The following is a 13,309-nucleotide window of genomic DNA, read 5'->3' as shown; positions in this document are numbered from 1 at the left end:
CATTAATGATTATACAACAACAACAACTTACCCAGTGTGATCCCACAAGTGGGGTCTGAGGAGGGTGGGATATATGCAGACCTTACCTCTACCTTGTGAGAGGTAGAGATGTTGTTTCCGGCAGACCCTCGGGCAGACCCTCGGTTTAAGAAAAGTTTTCTAAGAATACAGGTTTCATAATTACTAGAGCAAAAGCAATGCTAAAAATAATGTAAAAAGGAAAGTACTGCCAACCTCTTGCAGGTTGGCACCTCCTCATTGATGATTATAATGGAATTTTAATTTGTCTTACTCTTTAGATTACCAGCCAATTTCACATAATAATATTCTAATGTTACCTTAGCGAATTTAGTGTTCTCCCCGTTTTACTTTGTTGAGAATAGATTGACAAGACACGAAATTTTAAAAAAAAAAATTTTAAAAAAATATTGGTTTAAATATGTTATAATATCTATCTATATTCTATCTATATAGAATAGGAGAGACAAAAGTATGATATGATGACAAGTATCATCACCAGAAAATTCGTATTTAAAAATAATAAAATAATAAAACGAAAAAAGAATGAAAAGAAAAGACAAAAACAGCTTAAAAATTTAAGAAACGATAACTGCACAAGTCAAAAAAAGAAAAAGAAAAAAAAAACACTTTTGCAAATTTGAAACACGTTTTTGGCTCCTTTTTGTAGCAAATTATTTTTTCTACACTTTCAATAAAGAATTAATTATAGGAATATTTGTAGTGCTATGCTTAGGTAATTGTCTTGGTCTGGATAATTACTTCACTGGGTCAAACATCGACTTCCCCACTTTATCCTAATTATAGGAGTTTTCAAATTCAAAGATACCCTCGCAAAAGAATTATTTTAATCAAACACCAAGATAAATAAAAATTAATCGACAGATAAAGATTTAAAATTAAAAAATTTAATACTTACAGTTTTTGAAATGCTTATAACTTCCCCATTTCATCGTAATTGTAAGAGTTTTTTAAATTCGAAAATACCTTTTTTAAAATAAAATGTACACGTGCAACAACTGCTACATCCTTTTCCATGGTAGCATCCTTGAGTGCTTTTCTTAGTGAAGGTACATAGTTTTTTCTCTTGCACTTCCAAAGAAAAGAAAATGAAGCCGCCTTATCTACTGAAAAGAGATCTCAACATCTAATTAAATTCCTTTTTCTTCCTCCTTTCAGAGAAAGTTAAGAAAAATCCAATTGTGCAGAGGAACATATTCTATAGTGAAAGTGCAACCAAATACTATTGTTGTACTAAGATCTTAAATTTAAAGTAATTTTGCAGCATCATGACCTCATCCACTAATGAACAAAATAGTGCTATAATATGAGCCGATAATGACCATATTGATAAGGTAATGATATTTTTTAAATATTGCAATGTTTATAACTAATTGGAACAATATCCACTGCCTAAGTCATACTTTATCATAGTCCTTATATTCTTTTTCAAGTCTTTTATCTCTCAGGTGGTACATTAATACTTCAATTTCAAAATCATAGCTATAGATTGCGGACTCAGTAATTCGAGTAGTTTCTGTAATTTTTGAACAACTTCGGCTGAAAGAAACGAGGTCCTAAATCTCTCAAGGTACTCTAACGTCAATTTTGGTTAATATATTTGACATTGATTTACTTTTTTTTTGTTACATAATTAAGTTTTATCTTATTTATCTGTGGTAGCTACTGCTTCCTTTTATCAGACTGCTCTATCTTGACTTATTCGCTTTCTTTAGTTTCATTTGCATTTTGCTTTGAGCTAACTTGTCTTATCTAACCTTTCTCGTTGTGTTTCTCTTGGCTAGGTCTTTCGGAAAGCAGTACTCCCTATCTTACGAGAAGAAATTTGCAGGTCTACTGACACTTTCCCTCCCTGCACGCGTTGTGGGATTTCACTAGGTATGTTGTTGTTGTTACATAATTAAGTTACTTGCAGCACTTGAAATATGTTGTGATCACTGTTATGATGACTTTACTTTTTATAATTGGTTTTGATTTATTCTTTCCAAATTTTGTATTTTCAGGAATAAGGAGATTGATAAATAAGAAGATTAACTAACTCCAATGATTGATTTTGATTTGTTTTTAAATTTAGTAAAATCATTATTTCTTCTAATCCATATTTAGGGTGTGTTTGATATTAAATTAAATATTTTTGTAAAAAAAATAGGTTTTGAAAATTTCAAGAAATCAAACTTTAAAGCGGCAAGTAGTAGAACGTTGGAGAAGTAGTAACACCAGTATATCCAAACGTTCTCTACCACATATAAAAAAAACAAGTACATCCATGTCCGATCTTATTTTTTTATCCATGCATTAGCAATATTTCTGATTTTGATTTGTTTTTAAATTTAGTAAAATCATTATTTCTTCTAATCCATATTTAGGGTGTGTTTGATATTAAATTACACATTTTTGTAAAAAAAATAGGTTTTGAAAATTTCAAGAAATCAAACTTATAAGCGGCAAGTAGTAGAACGTTGGAGTAGTAGTAACACCAGTATATCCAAACATTCTCTACCACATAAAAAAAAAAAAAGTGCATCCACGTCCGATCTTTTTTTTTTAAAATCCATGCACTAGCAATATTTCATCCATATTCAAAGTCCCTTGATTTGTCGCATAATTATAGTTTCACTGAAAAAAGTACAAATTTGTTGGTAAGTGATTGATTCGGGGAGACTAAAAATGGGAGTGGAGCACGAACTCAAATGGAGAGAAGAAAATATTAACTAAAGTTGCTGAAGTGACGAAAGGATTGATGGAAGGTGAAGATGCAAAAGGAGTACGCAACCAGAGGCGGATTCAGGATTTGATGCTTGTGGGTTCCAACTCATATCAAATTAAAAAATATAAAGAGAATGGTTATGCTTGTGGGTTCCCAAGTCGTATTTAATATATATTTACTGAATTTTTCAATACAAATACAGGATCCGAACAAATACATGAGGGTTCCTGGGAACCCCCATATACTAAGCTAAATCTGCCCCTGTACGCAACAGATCTAAGAAATTTAAAAGATGAAGCAGCCAACATACTGGAAGATGGTCCTTCCACAAAAGCACCGGCGGATTGGCTTCCAAAATGAGCAAAGTCTTACAAAACTAATTACCTCTGCCGGTTTCATTTTATGTAACACTTTTATCGTTTTAGGTTGTTTTAAGAAAAATGACATATTATTATGTTTGAAAACTCTTTAATATGAACTTTCTATTTGATCTTTTTGTGATTTTTTACTCAGTATCCCTGTTAATTTGAAATCGTATTGAGAAATCTTACTTTAAGTGTAAAAGTTTCTTATTAAAGGAGACTTTATATTCTTCTAATGACATGTTGTTATAGTCACGTAATTGTCATTGTATATTTAATATATCACAAGTTCTAACAATATTTATGTCATATGACAAAAGGCTTTTCATTCTTTTTCTAATTACATATCGTTACCAGGCAAACAACACATTGTAAAATGAAAGTAACGGAGGAAGTAGTTCATTACTAGCAGTCTAGCACATAGATTTTGTTCTAAGTTTAGCTACAACTTGGCTGTATTCGTGATTTGTTGGTGAAAATATTTGACATCTGATTTGTATATAGAGAATAGAGATGATATACATGTAAGAAATAAAAATTTTGAAATCTGATTTGAATATAGAGTAATATACATGTAAGAAATAAAAACACATATTTCTCTATTTCTTACACCGTTACTGTAAGAAATAAAAACCTTCCGTCAGTTAATGGTTAATCGTACTTGGCTATTTCTTTGTTTTCTGGAAATTGAAATTTTAGAAAAAGTGAATTTGAAGTGCCCTAATATCACAAGTGGAGGCAAAGATTTATTATAATGGTAGGAAAATTCATTGGAAGAAGCCATAAATTAAAACCAAGACAGCTCTTCAAGAGTATGTGCGCTTTTTTATATCCTATTATGAATCATTATATATGATTCTATTCATTTTTGATGATTTTAGTATCGGTACAATTGAAATTAAATAACGAGAAAAATATCGCAAGAATATAATCATAAAATCCACTAAACGAAAACAATTGGAGGAAAATGTTAAACGAAATTGGCTAATTAAAATACTCAAACTTCATACATAACATCGATTTGCACAATGCAAGGTAAAAAAAGGTAACGAAAGTTACAATTAAATAAAAATGAAAGTTACAAGACATACAAATTCTTATTTATTTCTTCTTTATGTATGGTTAGAAAGGAGGCATTGTGAATACCATGGTGAGAATAAGCAAAGACAACTCTATGAGTAAGTAAGTAATGAACAAAAATATTCTTCATAAATATACAAATTGATGCATTGTAAACAATACAATAAAAGTTTGAAACTAAAAGAAATTTTAGGGGGTTACGTAAGGAAATACATATTTATATAAGAAGTGTAGTGGACAAGGATATATAAAGCCAATTGATAAGTTAATACAAAGTTTTTATTAGAAATGTAATAAATAAAAATAAGGAACATAATAAAAGTGGTTCAATATTGATATGATTCGCTTCTTGTAATTTTGTAAAGACTCTATTATTAAGTACAACGTATTAAATAAGATGATATTGAGATTTTGACAAAGAAATATGATCCAACATACACAAATAAGCCAAACTGCAATATGATATGATTATTATTTTTTATATTGACCGCGCATCGCGTGGGTACAAATACTAGTTCACTACTAGAAATAGAAGTTTTTCCCATCGACATTTTATGAGAATTTGTGCTATAAAACATGATTTTCCCACCTCATTCCCACTAAACAATCTCACTGGGAAACGCATGGTGGAAAACAGGTTTTCAGGTTTTCATTGAAATGCTGGGAAACTTCCTAATTTTTTTGTGTGAAAACTTTACTATTTAGGTTTTCCCACCGACATTCAGTGGGAAATCAATGGGAAAATAGTAATTTTTCAATTGTGATTTGTGTGCTTATAAGACTTTTAGAATTTGTGATGTCAAACATATTATAACATTTATATGACTATAAAACCTTTCTACTGAGAATAAATGTGAAGCTAAAGTTAAATTTTTCTCAAATATAGGAATGCGTCATTTTCTTAACGGATTAATAAAAATAGTCGCAAATAAAGTGAAACAAAGAGAGTATGAGTTTACCGTAAATGGAGTATGAGTTTACCGTAAATGTTTAATATTGTTACGGATTTCAACTTTTATTCACGGATAATAATATAATCAAACTTATGCATCACCAGTGCTAATTGTACAATGTATACTCCAGGTTACTTATCTCATTTTTTTAGGTTATTAAATGCACTTATTATGAGTAATTATATGTAATCACTTTTTAAACGATCTATTACCGTAAATTTCTTGCATTATCAATATATATAAAAGTTAAATTCATTCCTGAATTTGGCTTAGACTTAAAAGTATGCACTAGCAAGTTTCTTTTACAACATTAACTTCGTCGAAAAACTTTTCCCGAAAGTTGTTCAAAAAGCTCTTTCCAAAAATTGTCCAAAAAGTTTGAACTCGTGAGATTTGAATTATGAAATCTCAACTTTTCGTCGTTATATATCATCTTCTTATTTTTAAATCATATATAGTAAAATAGCCGGTTATGACGTTATGTAGAAGCATATTATCCACACACAAAAAATGAAAAATTCTCCAAACGGTAAACTTGTGGCAAAGATTATAATTGTGAAGAGTCATAAATCAAATAAAAAATATTATTCAATTATCATTAAGTAGTAAGAACTTTTATACATAATGTAGTCAGCGGCGGAGCTAGAGGAATACAAAGGGATCAATTGAACCCCCTTCGTTGAAAAATTATGCCGTGTAGATAGGGCAAAAATGAATTTTTTGCATACATATATGTTGTTGAATTGCCTTAGCACAAAATTTTATTTTATTTTGGAATCCCTTACTTGAATTCCTGGCTCGGCCACTAAAAGTATATTTATTTAATTAGCTTAAACACTACTTAATTAGATATAATTTCTTTTTCAATCATTAGAATGATGATAAATGAACTCAAAAGACAAAATAACTGCGAAGTCGTCACACGATGCAAGTAGCTTTCTTCCCAAAAGAAAGTTAGAAATATTTTATTGTATTCAGTCGACATGGGTCCAGATTGTATTTTATGTAAGTGGTTGAGTGAGCAGAGCTTACATTAATTTTAATTCATATATTTCGTGGCTGAGTGAGCAGAGCTTACATGTCAATATAAAGAGTTCAAATGTTTTTTCTATCTTCAAGGGCTACTAATCATAGTAAGATGCATGTTTATTAATATTTCAATTCCGGTTTAAAATTCCTCTTCTTAATCATTGTTTCTTGTCTTTTCTGCATACCGAATAACATATGGTTAGTTTACTTGTTAAAAGAGTACGATCAAGTTCTCTTTTCTTTTTCTTACAATAACATCTAGTTACTACTATTTATTTTGCCAATTCTTTTAATTAGTTAACAAGTTTAACTTTTATACATTACAATACAAAAAAGAATTACACAAACATATCTATTTAAAGCTAACTTGAGCAAAGTGTTTACGTAAACATATTCAGTTTCTAAATTAGAAATTATGATAATTAACATGTTATAGTTAATTAAACTACATTTATATTATAAAAAATTCAGCGTCAGTATGTAAAAGTTAAGTCATTTTAAATAGTCAACTTTAAAATAGTTTAACTTATATGCGTTGTTGGTACATAAGTATAACTAATTGATCACATTGATCTTGTAAAAAGTTAATTATACGCCTAATGAGTCAAGAATTTTGAATTAAGCGCTAATTCACTTGGTGGCTTCATGCCCTTCACAGTTGAAGTGGAGGTTTCATACCTCACCAGTAGTGTACTTTTCCCTCCGCCCCCCCTCCCCCCCGGCCCCGGCTCCTCCCTCTCATCCCTTGATGTAATAAAAGATAAAAAATTAAAATACATATCAAGAGTTGGAATAACCACAAATGAGAAAATGACTAACCAAGCTAGTAAATAGTGTAACTCTTTTCGTTACATTAATCATTAATGTCATCAACATCCTTTCTCCAAACTAAGCGCCAGTGATTTCATATACAAAAGAACTAGATGTCGCAAAATTAAATGCTTTCATTACACACTACTAAAAAAAAGGGCATTTTCGACCTAGAAATTTTGACCACACGCGGTCGAAATTTCCAGAATTTAATTTTTATTTTATTTGTTATAGGATTTCGATCACACCGGGTCGATTTTTTAACGGCAAAAATGAATTCCATAACGGGCATTCAAGAATCGGTACATGAAATTTTAATGAATTTGAAAGTAATTGTATTGAGAAGTAATCTATATGGAACTTCTGACACGTTTATTTGTGTCAAAGGTCCTGGATATGTAATTGCTCAAGATACCCACTACCATAAAAACTCGAATTACATGGGGATTTTATCTGGGGAAGTTTCTCGTAGATAATTCCTGCGGAAATCTAAAAACTCCTAAACTTTATTATATTTACATGCGGATATGATTTTCCCGGGTAAATCCGCAAGTAAATTTGGCGCCATTTAGCGCCAAAATTTTACATGGGGATTTATTTGAGAAATATAATCCCAAGTATCATTTCGTAGGTAATTCCGCAGGTAAAAGATCAAAAATATGAAAAATTTATTTCCTTTGTAAATTCCCAAGAAATTCCCCATGTAGCAATACTTGGGAATTTACCTGGGGATTATTTTCTTGGGGATTTACCTACAGATTTTATTACCTAGAGAATTACTTAGGGATTTTGTTACCGCGATTTTAGCTGGGAATTTCTTCGGGGATTTTGTTACCTAGGGAATTACATGGGGATTTTGTTGATGCCGATTTACCTGGGAATTATTTCTTGGGATTTATTTGGGAATTTTTTTTACCTAGGGAATTACCTAAGGATTTTGTTGCTGCGGATTTACCGAGAAATTATTTCTTGGGGATTACTTGAGGATTTTATCACCTGGGAATTACTTAGGGATTTGGTAGCTACGATTTTAGTTGTGAATTATTTCTTGGGTATTTATGTGGGCATTTTATTTCCTATGAAATTACTTGGGTTTTTTTTTTTATTTGCATCGGTTTTAACTTGGATTATTTCTTGAGGATTATCTAGGGATTTTATTACCTAGGGAATCACCTAGGGCTTTTGTTGCTGCGAACTTAGCTGAGATTACTTCTTTTGAATTTATCTAAGAGTTTTATTACCTAGGAAATTAATAGAGGATTTGTTGTAGTGATTTTGTTATGAATTATCTATGGGAAAAGTATTCAAAACACACTCAAACTATGGCCAAAATTGTCATAACACACCTCAACTTTGCGGGGGTCCTATGACCCCCCTGACTTATTTTTTGTGTATTATTTACGCTTTCAACCGGACAAAGTCACTCAAACGAGTTTGAGTGTATGCACGCGCTCATAAAGTTAAAACTAGACGGGTCATTTTCATTATTTTGCTTTCCAAAATTTGAAATCCAAAATTCTGTCTCACCTTCCACTTGATTTCTACCATTTTAATCACTCAAATACCATTTTATTCTGCAAATCAATGTGAATCACAGTTAAACTAAGTTTAGGTGGTAACATCGCGGTGGATTTTGACCCGAAATCGTCGATTTATCTTCAAGGTAGTGTCAAGCTTTAATGAATCAAAAATACCAGGTTAGTCGTGTTCTTTGTCAATATTGTACGCGTAAAGTTTATTTTTTCTGTATTTATATAGGATTTGTGACATTGTCGTATGAATTTCTAGGGTTTGTTAAAAAATTATGGGTTTTTCCTAGTTTAAATTGGGGTTATTTGGGGTTAAGAGATGTGTAATCTTATGTTGTGTAGTATTACTATTGTAAGTGCGTCCAATTTATTTTCACCCCAAAATGTGATTTTATACATTGTTTGGCCTTGTATTGTCAGAAGTCTGAATTTAATTGTTGTTATTTGATGTGTGTGTGGGGTTGTGATTGTTGTTGACCATCTATTGTTATTGTATATATGTGGTACTGATTGTTTGTACTATTAACGAATTGTAATTTCAGGTATGAGTGGGTTTGTATTAGTAACATTGAGATGGTATCATGGTGGGGTTTTGGATGTCAGTAGTGGGCAACCAAAGTATGAGGGTGGACAAATAACAGAGTTTTTGGATATTGATGTGGATAGGATGTCCTTTTTTGAACTAAGGGATTATATTAAAGAACTAGGGTATACTACAAGTTGTTCATTTTGTGTTAGGAGACCTAATAGTGACAGTGTTGTAGAAATCCAAACTGATAGGGACATTTTGGAAATTTCACAAAGTTTTGAAAATGGGGATACTATTGAAATCTATGTCTGTCACATGGTTGATAATTTAGATAATGTAGATGGTCCCATTGCTTTTTTGGAATACACTAGCCCCAATGAGGAATCTTTGGCTGCTTTTAATAAAGAAAGGGATGGGGGTATCCAAGAAGGGGATGGGTTTGCTTTTAATAAAGAACCAGCAGCTACTGAAACTGCAGCACCTGCTGAACCAGTAGCTGCTGAAACTGCTGCTTCTGAAGACCCATTAAGTAGTGAATTTCCTATTCTTGAATCTGACCAGTCCACTGATGATAGTTCTGAGTCTGACCAAGCTGAACTATTTAATGAACATGATGCTGAACATGAAAGTGATGATGTTCATGAAGAGTGCATAAATTTGAGGGCTGAAAGGAGGTCATATCAGAGGAGGACCACCAGTTGTAAAGCCTATGCCAGGCAAACCAAAGAAGGCCAGGAGAAGAGAAGCCACTGAGTAAAAAAGATATGGTAAGTTGTCAAGAAAAGGAGTTGACATGACTTGCAGCATTTGTCATGGTAAAAACCATAATAAAAGAGGCTGTCCTTTGAAGGTATGAGCTTTTAAAGTAAACTCTGTTTTTTATACTCTTTGTAGTAATGGTTTTGATTTGACACTACTGTTTTTGGTAGGATTCTGGTAGAACAAGCTATGGTAATGGACCAGATATTGCTGCAGCATCTCAGCCAAGCTTTGCTGAATCAAGTGCTGCACCTGCAAGAGCTAGGGGAAGGCCAAGAAAGACAACTCCAACTTCTGAAGCACCAGCAAAAGCTAGGGGAAGGCCAAGGAAAAATCCATTAACTTCTGATGCACCAGCAAGAGCAGTGCAAGGCACAGTACTTAAGCACCGCCAACAATGAAGTGCAAGGCCAGTACTTCAAGCACCACCAACAAATGCAAGGTCCGTAAGTATTCTCGGCACCAACAAGAGGTATGGGAGAACAAGGAGGACAACCATTATCTAAATGGTTTGAAAATGCAACAAGTTATCTTTGCCGCACCCGTGCGAATACACCTGTCCAACTGTTGCTTCTCGCCCAATGTGAGTAGGGAAGACCAAGAAAAACCTCTCAAGCTTCTAAGTCTTGCACAGTTGCGGTGCCAATGCACTCGATCAACTTGCGCTTCTCGCCTAGTGTGAGGAGGGGAAGACTAAGAAAAACCTCTCTGAAGCTTCTAGTGTAACAGAATGGTTGATAATGAAAGAAGAAGAACTACCCCTTACAAAAGGTCTAGGACCGTTGGAATGGGTATATTTGTCATGAAAATGGATTTACAACATACAATGTAAGAGCGAAATATTTGTTGGAATGGGTATATTTGTTGCAAGTGAGTTTACTAACTATAAATAATTATTTTGCTTTGTCTACGACGCATGGCTTGCCAAGTAGTAGGATAATTGATGTTGCTCAAGAAAGCATATAAGGTCGGTGACGTTATCGGGGACCTTGGTCACAAAGCAAGGATCGGAGTGAGGTGGAAGGGCAAAGCGATGAGTTGTCGCCATCAAGCCGACTTGAAGAGATGAGGGTAAAGAAAAGGAAAAAAGTGATGTAAGAACTTAACTCGGCATGAAAAAGATCCATGGAAGTAGTGTTAATATGTTGGTAGTTGGTAGAACAAGTTAATGTAGTTGGCAGTTTTTGCAATTCACAAACAAACTAAAGTAGTTGTGGTTTAGATGCTTGTTTTGTGACATTAAGCTACTGCACTTGAATGTTGCATCATCATGAATGTGATGCACTACTTTTGTACAAACTTATATTGGTGCAATTGTTTATATATACCAAGGTCATTTCTATTAGTAAGTTCTATCTCTTTCAAGCTTGATTGCATACATGTTTAATGTCCGAATGTCCGCTTTTTTAAATTATTGGTGCACATTTTTAATGTCCGTAATGTGCAACCTATGTTGGTGCAAATTTGTTTCTTTTTGAAAGTGCAGTTTATGGACCAAGTGAAATCTGGTCAGGCATTTGAATTACATTAATGTTGCTCACCAAATCTGGTCGAGCATTTTGAATAAAATTAATATTGCTCACTAAATGTGGTCAAGCTTTTACCGGATTTAAAGGTGGTCAACAACAACTAAGGTGGTTGGGGGTTAAGTAGTGGGGAATTTATTGCAAAACACATTATAAATATAGGCTTTCACTCACACTCTAATACTATGAAATAGCATTCTACGCAGCCTCTAACATGAGCCTTAATTCGAAAATGGTAGCTTATTTTGAGAAAAAATTGACCAAATCATATGTCAAAAAGAATGATTTCGTAAGTGTTCATCTAATTTATTTGTTATTTTCAATTGTTATTTTAGTTTTAGTAATCACATGTTTTTCCGCAGATCCTTCCAAGTAGCATTCTTGAATTTCTCCCAGACGATGACCGTGAAGCTGTTGTAATTTTACGAAAGAGGCGTACAAAATGAAATACAAAGTTGGTGCTCATATGCGGCTCTATCAAGGATGGAAAGAATTTATAGATGCTAACGGATTCAGGACAGGGGATGTATTGTGTTTCAAGGCCTGTGACGCTGCTAGGGACCGAATACACTTCCTTGTTGAAAAAAAACAGGAGATCATAGAAATAGATTAGACTGGTCTCCGTGTTTTCAATTTAAGCAAGGTTTATGTTGGAGCACATGTAACACCTTTGCTTTCTAAATTAAAGGGATTTCATTCATCAATTTCGAACTTACATTAAACACAAAACAAAAGAAAACTAGAAAGGATTTCCTAACATACATTAACCACAAGACAAAGAAAAGGGAAAAGTAGTTCCTAACTAACATTAACCACAACACAAAAGACAATTTTCCAATCGCCCTACCTAACATCAAGCACAAAACTAAACCATTCAACTTCAAAATACAAGAAACACTAAGGCAATTGGTCATGACAAGTTGAAGCATTTCCTCGCATTAACCAACTGATCCAACTAGCAAAACAAAACAAGATACAAAATGTGAAAATCAAATTAGAGCTAAAGTTGTTGATCCCTTTCTTTTTCGATTTTACCTCTTTTGCATTTTCAATTTCGCCCGATTAATCACACTTGATTGTTCTTCCATCTCCTTCATTTTCATATCACTTGAGGCATTGTTCTTCCATTTCAATCTCTTTCAACATCTCGGCAATTTCGAACTTCCACATCTTTCTTCCATCTCCTTAATTTTCTTCTCTTTTGAAGCTAATTCTCTGTGCATCTCCTTCATTTTGTTCACCAACTTTGGAATAATGTATTTCTATCTTTCATCAACTTTGGAAAGATCCCTCCATCGAAAAAATTTACACTTCTTCGAACCATAGTAGGGGCAAGACCAATATCTTCTTCCGGGATTGTTGTCGGACCAGGAAGTCTTCAATGGAAGCAACACACCATGACTGCATCACACCTCCGCATTCAACATTGGATCTTCATTGTCCATACAAAGCTTATTCAAATCCAATCTTGTTTCTTCCATAGCTAACCCGAATTTTTAATCAGAAATTTGGGAAAAGAAATTGTAAGAATCCAATCTTGGGTAAGAATTGAAACATAAAGAGAAGAAATTTACCACAAAATTTGGGGAAGAACTCAATGTGGAAGAAGAGAACAAGATCTAGCGTTTGTGGGGATTTGATATTGGATTTGGGAATTAAAAACGTTATTTGGACGGCCGTATGGCAAATATACACCGGTCCATATAGTTTTTATCATCTCTTACACGCCGAAGGAGAGTAGCTTCACTTGCTAGTCCAGTCACGGTTGAAAGCGTAAATAATACACAAAAAATAAGTCCAGAGGGGTCATAGGACCCCCGCAAAGTTGAGGTGTGTTATGGCAATTTTGGCCATAGTTTGAGTGTGTTTTGAATACTTTTCCCAATTATCTATCGAGAATCTACCCGGGGGTTGTATATCCCAAAATCATTAATACAAATTTTATCTCTTGTTATATATTTTAAATTTATTTATAGTAGATGTAAT

This window comes from Lycium ferocissimum, chromosome 5, assembly GCF_029784015.1.
Source record: "Lycium ferocissimum isolate CSIRO_LF1 chromosome 5, AGI_CSIRO_Lferr_CH_V1, whole genome shotgun sequence".
Classification (NCBI taxonomy): Eukaryota; Viridiplantae; Streptophyta; class Magnoliopsida; order Solanales; family Solanaceae; genus Lycium; species Lycium ferocissimum.
The sequence above is the reverse complement of the archived record's forward strand: the minus strand, read 5'-3'. Positions refer to the sequence as shown.